Genomic DNA, 21810 nt, shown 5'->3' on the forward strand with positions numbered 1-21810 from the left:
TGTACAAGTGGACTTGGCTAGTAGAAATGGGGGATTAAAGCCCATTTCTTCAGATTTACACAATTTTACAGGTCTCTTTCAAATGGTAGCATGTACTACAACTGGCTAACATTCTCCCAAGGAACCTGAGAGGCTGAAAATATTGGTGGATGACATATGTCCCATGGGTCACAGAAGTGTTGAATCAGAAAAAGCAAAATATAACAAAATAAAACAGGAAACAAATGTTATTCCCTAAGTTAAGAAGATAGGAGTACTTTTCTCATCTAAAACAAGTAATTCTATTAATCCTAAAAATGGTCAAATTATATTGAAGGTATCTCATTTTTATGACAATCACATGCAATTTCAGGGGAAACACATTTTGATAAAGAAATATACAGAAGACAGACTCCACACTACAGATGCATGAAATATTAGTGCTGTAATGTGGCTGTTTTTCCCCAGGTATCTAACTTCAAGAAACTGAAAAAACCTTATCATTTCTGCAACTCCTTGGAAATTTTAAGATAGTAATAACCAGATAATTGATGCTTTGAAGATTAATGAAAAGATAGATTACCCAATAAAGTATTTCTTTTCATCATTCTGTCCTCAATTTGAGGAAACTATTTTATTTCTCACACAATTCTCTGTAAATTTTTGTAGCCTGTTTCAAGCAATGAATTGTATTTGTTTTTAAAAATAATTGGTCTTTATATATGAAAACAGGTAGATTTAAAAATTCATACTTCCATAAGGTTAACATTACTGCATATCAATAAGAAAGCAGTAAATTAAAAAACAGGAATTAAATTATAATCCAGTAATTAATATTTAATGTACTCTGTTCTGATCTTTAATTTTTATAATAAATTAATTTAACATTATTTTTCAATAAAGTTCTTATTGCTGGTTTTCCATTAATATCAGTAAAAAAAATCAGTTGAAAGATTAATTTTCAGACTTCTGAATTGTATCTGGCTGCTGTCAATACCTGTCAGATCATACACCAAATCATATAAATGTTGTTGTTGTTATGTGCCATGGAGTTGGCCCCAACTCACAGCGACCCCTCCTTGGGTTTCTGAGGCGATATCACTACGGAAGTAGACTGTCCAACCCTCCTTCCGAGGAATAGCATGTACAGTGAGCAAGTAATTTCCTGGGCAGGTGATTACAATATGATATTAAGGAACAAATTATATATATATATATATATATATATATATATATATATATATATATATAATTGTATTTACAATTTACAGTTATTAAAGTTTTTTTAGTATGTATAAATAGAATAATATTGGAAGAAATAAAACAAAAGAATAGCCCTGGTGAAACAGTAGAAGTTGAGTACTTGAAAAACTGATCCTATTGAATTATATTTTATCAGGTATAATACTGTTATTTAAGAGTTCTTAATATTCCTTATTATATAGGAGCTCTGGTAGCATAGTGGCTAAAGCACTTGACTGCTAACCAGAAGGCTGGCGGTTCAAACCCACTAGCCACTCCTTGGAAGGAAGGTTGGGCAATCCTACTTCCATAGTGATACTGCCTCAGAAACCCAAGGAGGGGTCGCTATGAGTCGGGGCCAACTAGACGGCACATAACAACAACAACAACAATATTCCTTAACTATATATACCTACTCTTCATTCATCTAAATATCTCATTGTCTGACATTTCTCATTTACAATAGTAAAAAATCTACTATCTGACTTTTGCACATTAACAACATACAATAATGATCATTGAGGTGGTAGGTGAGAGTAATGTTGGCTGTAACGGTTATGGTTATGAGCCAAATTGGCTGGACCATGATTCTTAGTGGTTTGGCTATTGGGTAATGATGTAATTTGTCAGTTAATAATGTTGTAGTCATCCTCTGTTTTTGCATAACATGGTGTTTGCATAACAGCATGATCTTCGAATCCTAACCATGTCATTAAGTGAGGAGTGGGTGTAGTGCTTGGACTAAATGAATAAACATGAATAACCGTGCATAAAATTATTTTTCTTGTTTATCAACCAATAAAATACATCATAAACAAGAATGAATGTGTGGAGCCATTAGATCTTGTATTTCTTTCTTCAACACCCTCTAACATTAGAAGCCACACATAACCAATGATTGTAATAAATAATTGAAGGCATCTTTTTTAATAGGTGGGGACATCAAAAAGAATTCTTATCTAGCCAATATTTATATCAGATTTTTCACCTTAAAATACTTACCATCACTTTCAAATCTTAACTTTTAACTTGAAGTATTCACTGTCACCACTTCTCCTACTCCACTCACTGTTTAGTTCTGTATAATCCAGCTTTCACCTCAGATATTTAGAGTTTCCTGCTTATTGTCATCTGTTATCGTTTTGTTCTTAGATGCCCTCAAGTCAGTGCTAACTCATCTCAAAAGAACAAACACTACTCAGTCCTATGCAATTTGTTTAAACCCATTATTGCAGCCACTGTGTCACTCCTTAATGTTGAGTATAACGTCTTAGGTTCCAAATAAAAAGTTTTGCTGTTGTCATTGTTGTTAAGTGCCATTGAGTTGGTTCTGACTTAACGAACCCTCTGGACGACAGAAAACACATTACCCACCCTCTGCCATCCTCCCCATCATCGCTATCCTTGAACCCACTATTACAGTCACCATGTCAATCCATCTTGTTGAGGGCCTTCCACTTTCTCACTGATTCTCTACTTTACCAAGCATGATATCCTCCTCCAAAGATTGGTCCCTCCTGACAACACGACCAAAGTAAGAGAAACATTCTTGCTTCTAAGGAACATTCCAGCTGTACTTTATTCTTCTGACAGTCCATGGTATATTTAATAGTCTTTGCCAACACTACCATTCAAATGCATCAATTCCTCTGTTGTCTTCCTTGTTCATTGTCTAGCCTTCATATTCATATGTGGCAATTGAAAATACTATGGCTTGGGTCAGGCTTACCTTAGTCTTCAAAGTGATGTTTTTGTTCTTTAACACTTCAAAGGGGTCTTTTGTAGCTGATTTGTGTAATGCTATACTTCCTTTGATTTCTTGACTGCTGCTGCCATGGGTATAGGTTGTGGATCCAAGTAAAATGAAATCCGTAACACTTCATTCTTTTCACCACTGATGGTGATGTTGCATATTGCTCCAATTGTGAAGGCTTTTGTTTTCTTTAAACTGAGGTATAATCCATACTGAAGACTGTACTTTTGACCTTCATCATCAAGTCTTCTTGACTTTCAGCAAGCAAGGTATCATCTGCATACACCAGGTTGTTAATAAGTCTTCCTCCAATTCTGTTGCCGTATTCTTCTTTAAGTAACCCAGCTTCTCAGATTATTTGTTTGGCATACCGATTGAATAAATGTGGTAAAATAATATAACCCTGACACACACATTTCCTGATTTTAAAACATGCAGTATCCACTTATTCTGTTCAAACCACTACCTCTTGTTCTATGTACAAGTTCCACATGAGCATGATAAAGTGTAGTGGGATTCCCATTCTTCCCAATGTTATGCATGATTTGTTATGATCCACCTAATCAAATGCCTTTGCCTAGTAATAAAAAACATGTAAGCATCTTTCTGACATTCTCTGCTTTCAGCCGGAATCCATCCATTTATTTCCATTTATATCATGGATCTTGGTTGAAATAAAAAGTATATTAAAAAAAAAAATAGTTTACTTGACCATCTCTAAATATTTGACACTTTAATCACAATTATCAATTCCTTCTGTGAAAGTGCTTCAATGTCTTTGAGGACACACTAATGCATAATTCCTCGTATTTCTCTAGGAACTAATGCAACATTCTTTTTGATTAAGAAGGAAGATGGGCTGTCTACTTCTGTGAAAATGTATGGCCTCTGAAACCCAATTGAAGTCACCATGAGTGGAAATTGACTGGATGGCAGTGAGTTTGGTTTTTGCTTTCTAATTAAGAGCTTGATTTGAGAAGGGATAGAAATTTAATCACAGTCAAAAATATTACAGCTTTCCCTTCACATATTCAATACAAACCCATTATACAAGAAGACTAAAGTATTTTGAAAGCAGTCAACATAGGTGATGAGAATAAGAGATACGTTCCTGTTTTCTTTTGAGCATGTTAGAGGAAAATCTGATAAGAAGTTTTCTGCTTTTGGACCACATTACTCAAAAGACATCTACTCAAAGTTGACCCTTTGGAAACAAACTAATCATAACCTTGGCTTCTAAGCCTCAACAGGAAATTGGATTCTCTGCAGTGTCATTGAACTCAGTTCCTGAAAAGGACCACTAGTGTGTTCAGTCTTTGTGGTTCAGATAAAGACTTAATTGGGAAAGAAAGAAGGAAATGTCAACCATAAAATAGAAGTGATGGGCACAAGTGTAATTCATGAAATTCCAGAGAAGTAATCTTAAGTTTTAAAATATGAATGTGCTTTTAAACTTTTCTGACCATTACAATTTTTCAGATATATTGCCAAGGTACTCTATTTTAAAAACATTGTCTTATGCACAGGAGCATTCGCTGCAGAAATGAATATTCATTTTTACTATAGAGTACCTATTTAATTCACTTATCTACAATAATAATTTTAGTCTTCTCTAATACCTTATTTTCTTTATTGATATTTCCCTTTTTTACATATGAAAAACTTTTATGCTTTTCAGTACATAAAATCACCAGAAAATTCTTGCATATTTTGAAATATGAAAACAATTAAAACTACATCTGATTTTATTTTACATACCAAATATGGTTTATCAAATCATTTCATCTAGGTAAAATTAGAAATACATTAATTATTATAAAATCTTAAGTAAAACATAATTGAATATATAGAGAATATATTTTGAAAGCAATTTTCTAAGTTGTAAAGCATCATTATTATTGAAAAAAAACATTAAAGGCACAGAATTTAACATGAGTTTATTTCAGTTCATTTTGAAAGTTATGCTGTATTTAGAAATATTCTAATTTAAGTTTTGAAGAATCAATTGTTCAGAAATTATAGTTTAGGATGAAAAACTATCTTCAGTGACATGTAGTTCACACTGCTAGTTCATACTTGCTGTTCAAAATTGAGAACAAATATTACATTATTTGGAAAATACCATTTTCATAATTTATAAATGTTAAATTAATACAGAATATATGTAACTTTTATTATCAAGGTTTTCTATATATTTTATACTTATAAAATTAAATATCAAAACAAATAAAATCTTTTTGACTACATTACCAGTTAGTAGAGCTCTACCTGACAGTTTCTGTTATCTTTTGGAGACCTATGATATCTAAACAGATATTACAATGGCAGGGCAGATTTTCAAATTTTGTTATTCTTAGTAACTGACTTTGTATCTTTCTCAGTAACTGAAAGAAACAAAGGAGACTGCAAAAGAATCAACTTTTTCTAGGTCAGCAGCCTAGGACTTCTTGTGTCAGGACTCATTCCTTTTAGTAATGCAATGTCAGCACGACGCTGATGTTCAAAACACAACTGTCAGGGCTGGTGTGTTTTAAAATAGAGCCTGCATTGAATACGAATCAGGCTTTACTTTACTTAAGGAAAAGTACAAGATTAAATCTACATAAAGCCAAAATTTGAGTTCTTTCAAACGGAGGAGTGGTTTGAAGGCTATTTTTTAAAATTTCCTTTTTATTCATAATATAGTACTGGTAACACACCTACACACAAGTACTATATACCTTTATAAGAAATTATATACATGTGTTCCATGATTGTAAAAAAGTGAAGGAAATGTAAGATAAAATGTTTTAAAACCTTTATGATTGACTAATTGAAGGAACTGGAAATTTCATCAAGGTCTATATTTACACACAAGAGCAAAAACAAAATGAATTTTTAAAATAATCAACTATATGTACTTTTTCCCTTTCTCCACTCACTATTACATTTTTATAATTTACTGAGCATCTAGACAGAACCAGATGAAACCATTCAAGATTCATATGCTGTTGTTGTTGTTATGTGCCTTGAGTTGGACCTGACTCATAGCGACCCCTCCTTGGCTTTCCGAGGCAGTATCACTACGGAAGTAGATTGCCCAACCTTCCTTCCAAGGAGTGGCTGGTGGATTTGAACAACCAGCCTTCTGGTTAGCAGTCAAGTGCTTTAGGCACTATGCTACTAGCGCTCCCTTAAGATTCAAATAGATATCAAAATTATAGTAGCAAAGCTACAGTATTCCTTTAGGTCACTGCGTAGGAGGATCAATATTCTAAACTTAAAAGAGCTCATTGCTAAATCAAGTTTATTTATTTATTTTTGAAAGCCATGGAAACTATTTTCTTCTCCTTCTTCTTCTTTTTTTTTTTGTTTTAAATCAACTTATTATCATGTGACTTTTCAGAGAGAATTGAGATTTAAGCAAAACAGCCTTAACCATAGAGTCAGAAAAGTTAAATTCAAATTTTCAGTTTATAACTTGTTATTGTTGTTGTTATGTGCCCGTCCAGTTGGACCTGACTCATAGCAACCCCTCCTTGGGTTTCCAAGGCAGTATCACTATGGAAGTAGATTGCCTAACCTTCCTTCCGAGGAGTGAGTGACTGGCGGGTTTCAACTCCCAGTTTTCTGTTCAGCAGTCAAATGCCTTAGGCACTACCCCACCAGAGCTCCTATATCATAGTGCAGAAACTGTAAATTTTGAAATGCTTTCTACTTTCATCAGAATTTATTTGGAAATGGGGAAGAAATTAAAGTTGGGAATAAAATGAAATAAGGGATCTTGCTCATCTTGCTCAGTGCCACGTGCCTAGAACATAGCACAATATGATATGTAAGAAATATTCAATAAAAAACATTGCCTAACTGGATAAAATAATTAATGAACGAATGTCGGAAGGTATAAAGAAATCCATTAAACAAAAAAAAAAAAACCTCACTGCTATCGAGTTGGATCTGACTCATAGCAACCCTTCCTTGGGTTTCTGAGGCAGTATCATTACAGAAGTAGATTGCTCAACCTTCCTTCCAAGGAGTGGCTGGTGGGTTTGAACCACCAGCCTTTTGGTTAGCAGTCAAGTGCCTTAGGCATTATGCCATCAGAGCTCCCAAAGAAATCCATAAGCCCAAGTAAAAGCAATTGGATAGAACAGAAATTGAGACAGACATATTCTTATCTTTCTCATATCCATTCGCCAAAAGTTGATTATTCTAATTTATGTATCATATATCTGCTGTTTTTCATTCTTTATCCACCACTATTGTCTTGATCCAGATCTTAATTGTTCTTCCCTACATTGCTTGAATTGTTTGTTAATTTATTTCAGTTTTTGTTTCTCTGTTTCTTTCATCCCCTCAAGTACTTTCACCACACAGTTAACCAAATGTTATTTCTACAATACTGATCATGTAGGTTATGCTTATACCTAAAATCTTTCAATGATTGCTCACCAAAAACCTCAAGCCCTTGTATATTTCACAGAATCATTCACCTCATTCCCTTAGTATTTATCCCCAACCTCATTGGCACTAGTTTTCCATTATACTCTAGATCAAACTGCTTTGATCCACAAATGCCTCAAGGTTTTGCATTCCCAGCTACCAGTGCATACATTCTTTTTCCACAATGACTTCCCCATTTCTTCACCTAATCTGTGCCAGACTATGTCTAATACAGTCTTCAAAAATTGGGTCAGATGGTACATCTTTAGAAACATAATGTATGTTCATGTATAGATATAATTTTTATACTATTTTTCAAGGAATTAAGTACCATTTAAACAAAAAATAAGTTTAGAGTATCAAAAAAGGAAAATGTAACATAATTTCTAGAATAAATCAGTTGCATTTCTTCATAGTTTCCAGAATATAAATTATTTCTATTAAGTTCATAATGATTGATGATAACACCTATTGTCCCACTCTTCATGTTATGACAGATTATCACATTAAGCCATTATAAAATTTGTATTTTTCTGTAATTCAGAAATGAGACTCAAATTCATTGTGCTAAGACCTTGATTAGTCAATGATTTTGCAATTTCACCAAACAAATGATCTTCAGTTTCTAATTGTCCACTTGTCTCTTCACTCTACCCTGATTACAGAGTATGGCAATGATTCTATTTACAAAGGCTTGTGAGGACTCCATGAATAAGAGAAGATTTCACTTAAATCACTTAAAGTGAACATTTTTTCCAGTTACCATTTCATTTATGCCCACATTTACAGTCATCATGCTCATCTGATGGGAATGATTGCCAAAAATATTTTAAGAAGCTATCAGTAGTGTTGTCCCAACTGGTTAAGTATTTTCCTTTCGTAATATGAATAGACATGAGACAAAGACTATGACTAATAGGAATATATTCCATAGTGTCCAACATGGCCTATTACTTTAAAACTAACAAACGACAAAAAAAAGTCAGGTGATTCTCTGATACTCAAATATTTGATGATTTAAGTAGCCATATCTATCTACAGATATAGATATGTTGTTGTTTGTTGTTATGTGCCATAGAGTCTGCCCCAACTCATAGTGACCCTTCCTTGGGTTTCTGAGGCAGTATCACTATGGAAATAGATTGCCCAACATTCCTTCTGAGAAGTGGCTGGTGGGTTTAAACCACCACCCTTGTGGTTAGCAGCCAAGTGCCTTAAGCTACCAGAGCTCCTATAGATATAGAGATAGAGATAGAGATAGAGATAGAGATAGAGATATATAAACCAAGGAGCTCTGGTAGCATAGTGCCTAAGGCACTTGACTGCTAACCAGAAGGCTGACAGTTCAAACCCACCAGCCACTCCTCGGAAGGAAGGTTGGGCAATCTACTTCTGTAGTGATATTGCCTCAGAAAGCCAAGAAGGGGTCGCTATGAGTCAGGGCTGACTCAATGGCACACAACAACAACAACAATATATAAACCAAATTCACTGCCACCAAGTCGGATCCAATTCATAGTGACCCTTCCTCGGTTTCCAGGCAGTATCAGTATGGAAGTAGATTACCCAATCTTCCTTCCCAGGAGTGGCTGGTGGGTGTTAACCGCCAGCCTTCTGATTAGCAGTTAAATGCCTTAGGCACTAGACCACCAGAGGTTTTATATATATATATATATCCCTCCCCCAAAAAAGGGAGAAGGGAGCTCAGGTGGCATAGTGCCTAAGGCACTTGACTGCTAAGCAGAAGGCTGGTGGTTCACACTCATCAGCCACTCCTCAGAAGGACAGAAGGCAGGTTGAGCAATCTACTTCTGTAGTGATACTGCCTCGGAAACCCAAGGTGGGGTCGCTATGAGTTGGATCCGACTCCACGACGGTGGGTTTGTTTTTTGTTTTCTTTTTGAATAAGGAGAAAGTACTTCTGGTGGTGCAGTGCCTAAGGCATTTGTCTGCTAGCTAGAAGGTGGGTAGTTCAAACCACTAGCCACTCTGTGAAAGGAAGATGGAGCAATCTATTTTCCTAAAGATTTACTGCCTTGGAAACCCAATGGGGATCATTATGAGGTGGTGGAATAAACTCAATAGAAGTGAGTTTTTTTTTTTGTTTTTGTTTTTTTTTTTTAAATGAGATGTACCATAGAGCAACAACCTGGACCTGTGAGAATCATGAGTGCTGGTTCTGAGGGAGACAGGTGCTTTTCTTCACATTATTCTCTTACTCATTTGATGTAATTTATTTTATATATGTCCATATTTAATCCATGACAAAAAAGTGTATGGAAAACATCACATTTCTCTAGTAGTAACCTGATAGTCTCTCATTAGAAAATTGCATCCTAAACTTGTTAAAATAATATGTAAATGTTATAATATGTTAAACTTTCATGGGGACCATTATCTGTAACAAATAGAACTAGATTTAAAATGAAAATGTTTGTTTTTGTGTATATAAATCTTTCTTAATTCATGTAATGAATAAACCTTATAATACAGCATTAAGTTGATTATATTTTCCTAATAAAATTTTGTCTTGTATGAAAATATATTTAAACACAACCATTGCCGTGGAGTCAGGTCTGACCCATAGCGACCCCATCTTGGGTTTCCAAGGCAGTATCACTATGGAAGTGTATTGCCCAACCTTCCTTCCGGGGAGTGGCTAGTGGGTTTGAACTGCCAGCCTTCTGGTTAGTAGTTAGATGCCTTAGGCACTATGCTACCAGAGCTCCCAAAATATATTTAGACAAGTTGATTTACTAAGAAATAATGGTTTTATTACATGATCTTCCTCAAACACCAGACTTCTGTTTTTCTCAGTGCCTTTGCACTTGCAAGTTGCTTTGACTGCACATCACTTCCTCCCTCATATCTTTGAATGACAAGGGTGGGGATTCTTCATGCTGTCTCTCCTCATTTGCTTACTTAATGTTTTTGAAGTCAGAACACCTGGCTGCAAGCTCCAAACTATACTCTCATTATTTGTACTTCTGTCATTTAACTATGAGGAGCCATGGTGGTGCAGTGGTTATGTGCTCAGCTGCTAACTGAATGGTCAGTGGTTCTAACTCACCAGTAATTCCATGGCAGAAAGATGAGGCAATCTGCTTCCATAAAAATGTACAGCCTTGGAAACCCTATGGGGCAGTTCTGCTCTGTACTATAGGTTTGCTGTGAATCAGAATCACTTTGACAGCACTGGAGTTGGTACAGCAGTAACAGCATACACGGTTCACCACCATTTAGAGTTTTATTAAGAACTATAAAATTTTCTATTTTGTATTAATATAGCATTTTTAATAAAATGAACATATTTAAATAACAATTTTATATTATTCTTATTATTCCTTTATTAATAGCATATGAAATATGCTATTTTAGGTAAAAATCTATCTTCTTTATTTTTCAAAACACCAGTTGTAATATATGTTTATGACTCACAGATATTCCTTCAGCTTCACTGGAAGTTTGTGATTTCATTTTCTCTAAAGTTTCAGTTTTCTTCTTTCATTTTGTGATTTTTTGGGGATCAGAACAGTAATAAAACAGGATTATTTGGAACCTTGATTCTGCTTCATAACAAAAAGAATTGTTTTGCTTTGAATAAAATGGATACCTAGCAACATAGAAGATTTTATTTATGGTCCATGGAATTTGCTGACTCTGGTTGCTCTGCCAGATTTTTGCTTTCTGTAACACCATGAGCCCCTGATCTTATTTCAATTTACAACCTAACTGAATTTGTTTTTTTGTACTGTTTACAATTCAACTAACATGAACTTTTAAACCTAAAGGTTATGTCAGACATTATTCCTTAAATTACCAGCTACACCAAGCTTATAGGGAACAGAATCCAAACTTTCTTATTGCAATGGACTAAGGTACATTTAAAGTCTCTCAACAATTAGCTTTTCTTAAATATGTTACCCTATATTTAAAGCTTATTCAAATACAGAAACATACAAATAAGTAAACATATATTGTTGTTGTTGTTGTTGTTGTTGTTGTTGTTGTTACCTGCTGTCAAGTTGGCCCTGACTCATAGCCACCCCTCCCTGGGTTTCCAAGGCGGTATCACTATGGAAGTACATTACCCAACCTTCCTTCTGAGGAGTGGCTTCTGGTTAGCAGTCAAGTGCCTTAGGTACTATGCTACCAGAGCTCCCAAGTAAACATATATATTACTACATGTATATACTTGATTCACTTTTTATCTAAATGCTAAATAAATAGATATATTGAAATCATTTCAGAATCATTTACATTTAAATGTAGAATATGAAATAGAGTAAAAAACACTGTTTTTGAAAAATACATAAATGTAAACAAATTCTTATGTCTTCAGGATTTATATACTTGTTAATGTAGTACTACTCACATGCAGTAATGTTAAATCCCCTATTAATGGAATTTAGACACAGAAAGCAAGAGGAATGTCTATATTTAGGACATACAGATGTAGACAGAGACAGAGATACAGACCCCTTCATGCCTCACTTACTGACATGTGAACATGGGCTTTAGGGGAAAATGAAGGATGACCTCATCATTATATAACTGTCAAACCACTGAGTATCATGTGTTAGCCACGTTGACACATAACCTTAACCATCACATCCAGTGTTAATCTTGCCTTGCCCCTCAGGGTTTATTACTGCCAGAGATATGTCTTAATGCACAAAACAGTTGGATAGTAGTTTTTTCCATTGTAATAAGTGCAAAAATATTGGACAATGAGAAAATCAGTATGTGAGGAGGAGGAGTATAGGCATATGCATACCCACACATAACATGCATAATAAATACATTTAATCCCCATTGTTTATCATAATTATGTTCCATAGTGAATACCTAGTCATCACTCCTACAGTACAATATTTGGTTCTTGTGAGTCACTGGTTACAACATTTTCCTTAACTGATCGATATTTCCTTGTTTCTTGTGGGCTTTGATTTAAAGATATTCAATTATATACATTATTTCCTTATAATAAAAAAAAAAAGCTGACAATAGTTATAAACATGACCATAACTTTCTTTGACTCTCAGACTCACAGCAAATCTGTCCTTATTATTTTTTTTCAAGCATGTCATCTCATGAATCTACAAATTCAGTCTCTTTCTGTCTTTTCTATAAGTTCATCATGTACTATGCATGCTAATTTAAAACTTCCTGGAACTGTTATAGGAGCTCTGATGAGGTAGTGCCTAAGGTATTTGACTGCTAACTAGAAGGCTGTGGCTCAAACCTACCCACCATTCCTCAGAAGGAAGGTTGGGCAATCTACTGCTGTAGTGATATCACCTCAGAAACCCAAGGAGAGGTCGCTATGAGTCTATGAGTTGTATCTGACTGGACGGCAGGACTTTTTTTTTTTTTTTGCGTGAAACTGTTATGTACAAATTGATTAATTTTCTTTACAGTTTTTTTTATGTCCAATATTATTGATAAATTAACATTGGCCTTACAGCCAAGAGCACTATAACTCTTGCCTGAAAAAAGTTTAAGGTAGGCATTTGCTCTGTAAGATACATCACAGCCTTCTTGCACCAAAGAATCCTTGACAGCACCTCAGCACTATTCATGGGGGCCATTTTAAACAGTGAAATCACCAACAAATATGCAGAAAGTAGGCTTTACACAGACTGCAAAAAGGACACTTATGTACGGTATGAAAGCTGAAAGACAGTAGAGTGCTGCCTTCTTTGACCCTACCTGGAAACATGTCTGTCAAGAAACTCCAATCTTTTTCCACTCTTCACATGTCTATGAATGACCATGAAAGCACCATGAGTATTGATTTTGAGGTTCCAAATAAATTTTGTCAAAACCAAAACCATACCAAACCCACTGCCATCACAGAGATTCTGACTCATAATGAACCCCTTTGGGTTTCCAAGGCAGTAATCTTTATGGAAGTAGGTTGCCCAGTCTTCCTTCTGCTGAGTGACTGGTGGATTTAAACCACCAACCTTCTAGTTAGCAGTCAAATGCCTTAGACACTATGCCACCAGAGCATCTTAAATTTTGTCAAGTAATATAAATATTTACATATAGAAATTATATGGTTGCATTATTTTAGATGTATTTGAACATGATCTTTCACAGTGCTGTCTTCTACCAAAATATAACTAAGGAATACAAGAATACAAGAATCTAAAAGCTAGAGTGCTAACACTGAGAAACTTTAATAGCATTATTAAAATGTTTCTAATATCACCCCTATCTGGTGAGTAACATTAAAAAAAAAAAAAAAAATTGCCATTGAGCCAAATCTGACTCACTGTGACCCAACGTGTAATAGAGAAGAATTATTCTCCATAGGATTTTCAACAAATGATTTTCATCAGACCTTCTTTCTGAAGCTCCTCTGCATGGACTTGACAATCCAATCTTTCACTAAGTGTATTAACAACTTATCCCACTGTATTATTCCTTATTTACCTCTGTAGAAGTTGAGCCTTCAAAAAATTAGACTCTTCAAAATAACTTATCTAACGTGAAGTGGTAAAGTTAAGAGTATCTTAAAAAGGTTTCCTTTTGAGCCACCACACCATCCTCTTAGCTTCTCCCATCCCACATATGAGCTACTATTTAACCAATTATTATACAAGACATGTGTAAAGGTGTTTTGGGTAAATTCAGAAATAACCTGGGAAGAAAAAAAAAACAAACTTTTTTTTACTCCTAAATTTTCACATATCCTCTGGTAGTTAAAGTTGTACTTCAACTTGGCTGGGCCTGGTTGAGTGGCTGGCAGCTGGATGTAGTTATTTGCCATGGTGAGATTGATAATTAACTCCATGGTGGAATCCACTGGAGCAGCTAAGTAGCTGCTTCAGGGATGTGGGCTGCTTCCAGTATATAAGAAACAACTCTGAGAAAGGTCTCTGGTGGATGGCACGCTTGATCCCTGCATGTAGCCAAGTCATTCTTCGGCAGCCTGCCTTGTTGCCCTGCCAGTCTTGGGACTTTCAGTGACCTTGAATTAATGGCCTGCCATGTGGTTTGGTAATATTGGGACTGTGCCTTTTTGCTTGTTGGCTTTGGGTTTGTCAGCTTCAGCAGCCAGCAGCTTCCTGAGTGAAGAGATGTCTAGCTTCACTGGGCCAGGAAAAAGAGGCAGAGTTGAAGCCAAAGATCAAGGGGCTTTCACCCAGCCCCAAGGAGGGGTCGCTATGAGTTGGGCAGACTCGACGGCAAACGACAACAACAACAACATTTATGTTAAGTAAAGTTAAATGAATGTACTGAAATAGAATTTATATAGAAGTGTAGAGATAAGAGAAAGTATTTTGGGAGACTGCATTATTAATTTATACAGATAGAAAATGTTTTTCTTCAAAACAATTCCAAAATTTTAGGTGCAGAGAAACCTCAAAAATGTTTAAGCATGTACATCTTCCTAGACTCACTAAATATTCAATGTTTAAATAATTGTATAGTCAGTTTGGTTTTGAGTTTGTACTTCTATCCTAGAATAATCAGTGTCAATTTCCAATCCTGGACCAGCCCTTGTGAGTCTTAATGACTTTGTGTTATGTGCAACTCTAATGATGGGATGGGAAGTTTAAAACTTTACTGATGTCTAGAGAATCAATGATTTCTAATTCTCAGTGCAAAGCTCTTCCTAGAGTGCTATACTACTGCATGGAAAATAGTACATAGCAACATGGAACAATTTATAATGTATAATTTAATCCATAACATCAAGCACATAAAGGAATAAGAAATATGTGCAATTGCATTATTTGCATAAATAAAATGTAAGTTATTTTAAATTAAATTCAACAGAGCGTTTGTGTCTAATATGTTGATATAACTTTTATGTATCACAAAGATTTTTCTAAAACTGAAGATAATAGGTTTTTCCACATCCTTGAACAAGACTTCACCCTGTAGAAACCAAAGATGCCTGTGTTTAGTGAACTTAATCCACTGAACAGCGTCTCCATAGATCTTTTTACTTATGTCTGAAGTATATTTTAAACTTCACAGTAACTTAAAATTCCAGAAAATTTTGAAAATGTATTTCTTAAGCATAGGAATAAATGAGAATTCTGCTTATAAATATCAAATGCAATGAAATCCAACCTTCCTTATTACTTCTACATGCATTTCACTAATAAGTAAAACATTCAAATCCTCTATAAAGTATCTGAGATTCAAAATCATGGGTAGTTTTTAATATAATTTAATCATTCTCTCTATTACAGGGTAGCTGTGAGTCAAAATTGACTTGACACCAATGGATTTTTTATTGTAAAGATTGTAATGTCTGAACATATTAACAGTGATATTATGTAGATTTTCCTGGAAAAATTAAATGATTATTGTGTTTCTTTATTATTTATGTTATTGATTACAAATGAGACTTATTCTCATCATGAGTAGAGATTCAATCAAAGTCATCTCTGTTTTTTGTATTACTTTAAATCCTGCATAATGAAATGATAATGAGAAAATGCAAGTTCTGTGAACAATATTAACATTAGCTCTTCCTCAGAATAATTATTTTCTCATGGTTGAACATGAAGAGGAAAGCTAAATACTAAGAAAGCACATGCATGCCAATTTCTCAGGCTGATACTGCCATTAACATCATTCAGATAGCTGATTACATAATGTTCTGTTGCCTTCTACTTAAATACTATACATTAATTGAGATATATACTGAATGCAAAAACAAACCCATTCAGTATTCCGGTCTGATATTTTCAATAGAATCTCTATTCAATTATTTGCCCTAGTTACATCCAGGATGAATCTTAAATTGCCTCTCACTGAAATTATATTTTCTACTTTATCTTAATTCAAACTTTACCCTAAAGATAAAAATCTCTGAAGGTGAAATGTGTTTTCAGAATGTGCTTGGGAGCATAAGGTGAAGATAACATGAAAGAGAAGTATTTGGAGCGAGTTAGAGGTGATCTGCAGCCATGATACATCATTGCTAGCACTATATCCTCCTGGACACATCTGGCTGACATCATGTGGCATCAATTTCTCTATCCCAACTTTGCCCATGGCTTCCTAAATTTTTGCAATCAACCCTACTTTCTCTTTTGTCTGTTACATGTAGAAAGTAGTTAATGTAATGATATCATCCCATCTGGTTTATAAAGACATGTGAATCAAAATGCTTGATGACAGTACTCCCTATATAAAGACTATTTGATTTCTCATAAGTTTTGACTAGAATGATCTGAACAATTCTTTTATGATTAATTAACATTTTTATTGTCATGATACACTGATTGGTTGCTTTCTTCTCATTTTTTTTTTTTTTTTTTGGTTTCACAAGCTCAATTATAATGAATACTGAAAAAATTTTTGTGTTAACCTTACTAATAGTGTGGTAATTAACGTTGTGTGTCAACTTGGCTGGGCCTGGTTGAGCGGCTGGGCAATTGGATATATTCATTCCCCATGGTGAGACTGGTAATCAACTTCATGGTCGAGACTGCCACAAGCAGCTATATAGCTGATTTAGGGATGTGGTCAGCTTCCCATATATAAGAAGGAGCTTTGGGAATGGTCTCTAGTCTTTTGGAATGCTTAGACCATGCATGTAGCTGAGTCTTCATTCAGCAGCCTGCCATGCTCTGTCGATCTTGGGGCTATCTCTGGACTTGAATCAATGGCCTGCCGTGTAGTTTGGTAATCCTGGGACTGTGCCTTTTTACTTGTCAACCTTGGGTTTGTCAACCTCAGCAGCCAGCAGCTGCCTGAGTGAAGAGATGATTCTAGCTTCAGTGGGCCAAGAGCAAGAGACAGAGCTGAAGCCCGAGGTCAAGGAGCTTTCACCCAGCCCCTAGAGCCTGGCACTTTGAACGTGGATTTCTAGCCTCCCAGACTGTAAGAGAATAAACTCTCGTTTGTTCAAGCCATCCCATTTGTGGTATATTCCTGTCAGAGCAGCACTAGGTAACCAAAACAAAAGTTTCCCAATATTTATATAAAACAGAACAGATATTCTTCAGTATTGAGTCAGAAGATGAGAACAGGACTTTTGCTATGAGGACAGAGCACACATTGTGAATAAATCCATTTATGATTTTACAATTGGTGTACTTTCCTTTATTTTTAATTTTTGAGTTGCCAAAGTAGGAAGTAATCAGCTGTCTCTAGAGATATGGTATATCATTTCAGAGTCAAATTAGTAGTGTGTTGCACAAACAATTTTATTGAGAGAGATATTTTTCTATAGGGTAGATTTAATCATATTTCATCTTGTTCAAAAGAAAATTGGATTCACTGTTTCTACTTTGGATATAGAAAGCATCAAGGGAATGAGACTTGTATTGTTTCATGAAGAAAATATTGGCAATCTACAAAATTAGAATCACCTTGAGTCCATGAGAGAACAGAGATCTCAGTGCAACCAAATAAACTGAATTTCTGAGAATGAGCAAACATCTCCAGCAGAGATGTTTCACCATCAGCAGAGAAAGGTCATTGCCAAACAAATGAGTAAGAAGAAACTAGTACAGCATTTCAGAAATGCTTAATCATTGAATGTGGGATGCTATTTCAATCGGGACTGCATATGATCCCCAATCAGGAAAATTTGCACTCATCTCAAGATATTTATAAGAAGAGCGTTCTCATGGTACCACAGTTATATGGGAGATATATACTGTTGTTAAAGGACAAGTACAAATTATCTCTTACTGCATATAACCTTTTATTTAATAAAAATCCTTAAACTATAGGGGGAGGAAGATAAGCTCCTTCACTTCCAGAGTTTAAGCTAAACTCCACTGCTTCTTTGAGAGAAGTTTGATCAATAGTTCCTCTGTCTCTGAAAAAAGAACAGGGAAATGTCACCTCCATGATGATGTGGCTATTAGGTGTCCTCCAGTCAACTCCAATTCATCATGATTCTATGTAAAACAGAACAAAACACTTCCTGGTCCTGTGCCAGCCTCACAATCCTTGCTGTACCTGGGCATCATAGCAGTTATTTTCAATCCATCTCATTGAGGGCCTTCCCCTTTTTTAACTGACCCTCCACTTTACCAAACATGATATCCTTCTCCAGGGAATGGTCCCTTCTGACAACATGACCAAAGTAAGTGAGAAGTCTGGCCATTCTCCCTTCCAAGGAGCATTCCAGTTGCACTTCTTCCAGTACAAATTCATTAGTTCTTCCAGCAGTCCACAGTACTTTCAGTATTTGCCAATATCACACTCAAAAGCATCAACTCTTCTTTGGTCTTCCTTATTCATTGTCCAGGTTTCACATGCATATGAGGCTGTTGAAATATCATGCCCTGGATTAGGCATATTTTAGTCTTCAAAGAGACATCTTTACTCCTCAGCACTTGAAAGAGGTTTTTTTTTTTTTTTTGCAGCAAATTTGCCCAGTGTAACATGTCAGCTGATTTCTTGACTGCTACCTCTATGGGTGTTGATTAGGAACTAAGTAATACGAAATCTTTGACAACTTCTGTCTTTTCTCCATTTATCATGATGCTGCTTATTCATACAGTTGTGAAGATTTTAATTTTCTTTTTGTTGAGGCATAATCCATACTGGAGAGACTAGTCTTTAATATTCATCAGTAAGTGCTTCAAATCCTCTTCACTTTCAGTAAGCAAGGTTGTGCCAATGCATATCACAGGTTGTTAATGAGTCTTCCTCCAATCCTGATGCTATGTTCTTCTTCATATAGTCCAGCTTCTTAGTTTCTGTATGCTCAGCATACAGATTGAATAAGTATGGTGAAAGGATACAACCCTGATGCACTCCCCCTGTTCTGTTCGACTATTGCTTCCTGGTCTATGTACAGGTTCCTCACAAACACAATTAAGTATCTGGAATTGCCATTTTTTTTCCCCATTCTTTGCAATGAATTCTATAATGTATTATGATCCATACAGTCAAATGATTTTGCATAGTTAATGAAACACAAGCAGACATCTTTCTGGTATTCTTTGCTTTCAGCCAAGATCCATCTGACATCACAATGGTATCTTTCATTCCGTGTCCTCTTCCAACTTCCAACTTCCATTTCTGGAAATTCTATATTGATGTACTGCTATAACCATTTTTTAATTATCTTCAGCAAAATTTTACTTGCATGTGATATCAATGATATTGTTTCCACATTCTGTGTGATCACTTTTATTTGGAATGGGTACACATATGGATCTCTTCCAGTCACTTGGCCAGGTACCTGTTTTCCAAATTTCTTGGCATACATGAGTAAGTGCCTCCACCACAGCATCCATTTGTTGAAACATCTCAATGGGTATTCTGTCAATCCTGGAGCTTTGTTTTTGCCCATTCTTTTAGGGCAGCTTCGACTTCTTCTTCTACTTCTTCTCACTTATATAATGCAAATGACAATCACTGATTCTGGGAAGGAGAAAAAGTAAAAATATTTTGGCCAGAGAAAATTATCTTGCACTCAAAAACAAACAAACAAACAAACAAAAACTCACTGCCATTGAGTCGGTCTCAACACATAGCAACCATTCCTTGGGTTTCCAAGGAGGTATCTCTATGGAAGTAGATTGCCACTTCTACCAAGAAGTGGCTGTTGGGTTTGAATCATTAGTCTTCTGGTTAGCAGTCAAATGTCTTAGGCACTACACCATCAGGATCCAATATTTATATTCAGAAGAGTTTTGCTAGTATTGGATTTGAGGCAAGAAACTATATTACGCCCAAGAAAAACATATCCTGAGATTGGTGACCAAGGTGAAGAAGGAGAGTGGGATAAGAAAGTGCCAATTCTGATGTCCAGACACAAAAGCTTGCTTAAGACAAGGCTAGATCAGGAAAAAGGAGAAATCCCCTATCCTCTCTAAAACTTTAAGTCTAAGAAATTAGCAACAGCAATCTACTTCTGTGCATAAAACAAACAAACAAACAAGCAAGAAAACTCACTGCGGTTGAGTCAAATTCAACTCATAGGGACCCCTCCTTGGGTTTCTGAGGTGATATCACTGTGGAAGCACATTTCCCAATCTTCCGTCTGGGGTGTGGCTGGTGGTTTTGAACTGCTAGCCTTCTAGTTAGTAGTGAAATGCCTTAGGCACTAAGCCACCAGAAAATGGAGAAAGATTCCTCTTTGTGGTTCAAGACTATGGCGACAGTGGAAAGACATGAATTTAAATAGAAAAACTGAGAAAATCCTTTTGGTATCCAGGCACTGTAACTTCGTTACAGTTAACTGTAAGATAGGACCTTTTAAATAATGAGGATTATCTGGGGTCATCTCCACATATTTAATCTATAAATTTAATTAGATCTGCACATTTTCTTTTGTCATATAATATAGCATACTCACAGGTTCAACAACAAGGCAAGTTTAAGGGTCTCCTCTGACATCCATTTTTGTTTCTTTTTTTCCTTCTTTCTTTCTTTTCTGTCTTTTTAATAAGGAACTCTGGTGGCGTAGTGCCTAAGGCATTTGACTGCTAACCAGAAGGCTGGCAATTCAAACCTACCAGCCTCTGGGTGGAAGGAAGACTAAATGATTTACTTAAAGATTTACCACCTCGGCAACCCAAAGGGGCCAGTCAATAAAAATGCATTTGTTTGTTTTTTGGTCTTTTTAATGACCTTTTACTTTCTACATGTATGATGTTCTTGATGCCATCCCACAACTCATCTGGTCTTTAGTCATTGACATTCAATGCATCAAAACTATTGTTCAGATGGTTTCTAAATTCAGGTACGATATACTTAAGGTCATATTTTGCTTCTCATGAACTTCTTTTAATTTTCTTCAGTTTCAAGTTAAACTTGCATATGAGCAATTGATGATATATTTCACAGTTGGCCCCTTGCCTTGTTCAGACTGATAATATTAAGCTTCTTCTTCATCTCTTTCTACAGATGTGGTTAATTTTATTGTTGTGCATTTTTTCTAGTGAGGGTCACATGTATAGTCACTGTTGTAGAAAGATATTTGCAATGAATAAGTCATTGGTCTTGGAAATTCTGTGATGTGATCTCCAGTATCATTTCTATCACCAAGGTCATATTTTCTAACTACCTATCCTTCTTTGTTTCCAATTTTTGAATTCCAATCACAAGAATTATCACTGTATCCTTATTACATGTTAGGTCAATTTCAGATTTGGGAAATTGGTAAAATTCTTCAATTTTTTCCATTTTTGGGCTTAGTGGCTGTTGTGTAAATTCAATAATAACAGTATTAACTGGTCTTCTTGTAGGTCTATGGATAGTATCTTATCACTGAAAGCATTGCACTTCAGTATAGATCTCGAAATGTTCTTCTTGATGATGAATACAATGCCATTCCTCTTCTACATGTCATTCCCAGCATAGTAAACTATAAGATTGGCTGACTCAAAATGGCCATTTACAGCTTATGTGGGTCTTTTCTGGAGTCTATGCTCTGTTCCATTTATATAGCTGTCTATTCTTGCAATGATACC

The sequence above is a fragment of the Orycteropus afer genome, unplaced genomic scaffold (genome assembly GCF_000298275.1).
Source record: "Orycteropus afer afer isolate SDZICR_OR568_19922 unplaced genomic scaffold, OryAfe1.0 scaffold00021, whole genome shotgun sequence".
Taxonomy (NCBI): Eukaryota; Metazoa; Chordata; class Mammalia; order Tubulidentata; family Orycteropodidae; genus Orycteropus; species Orycteropus afer.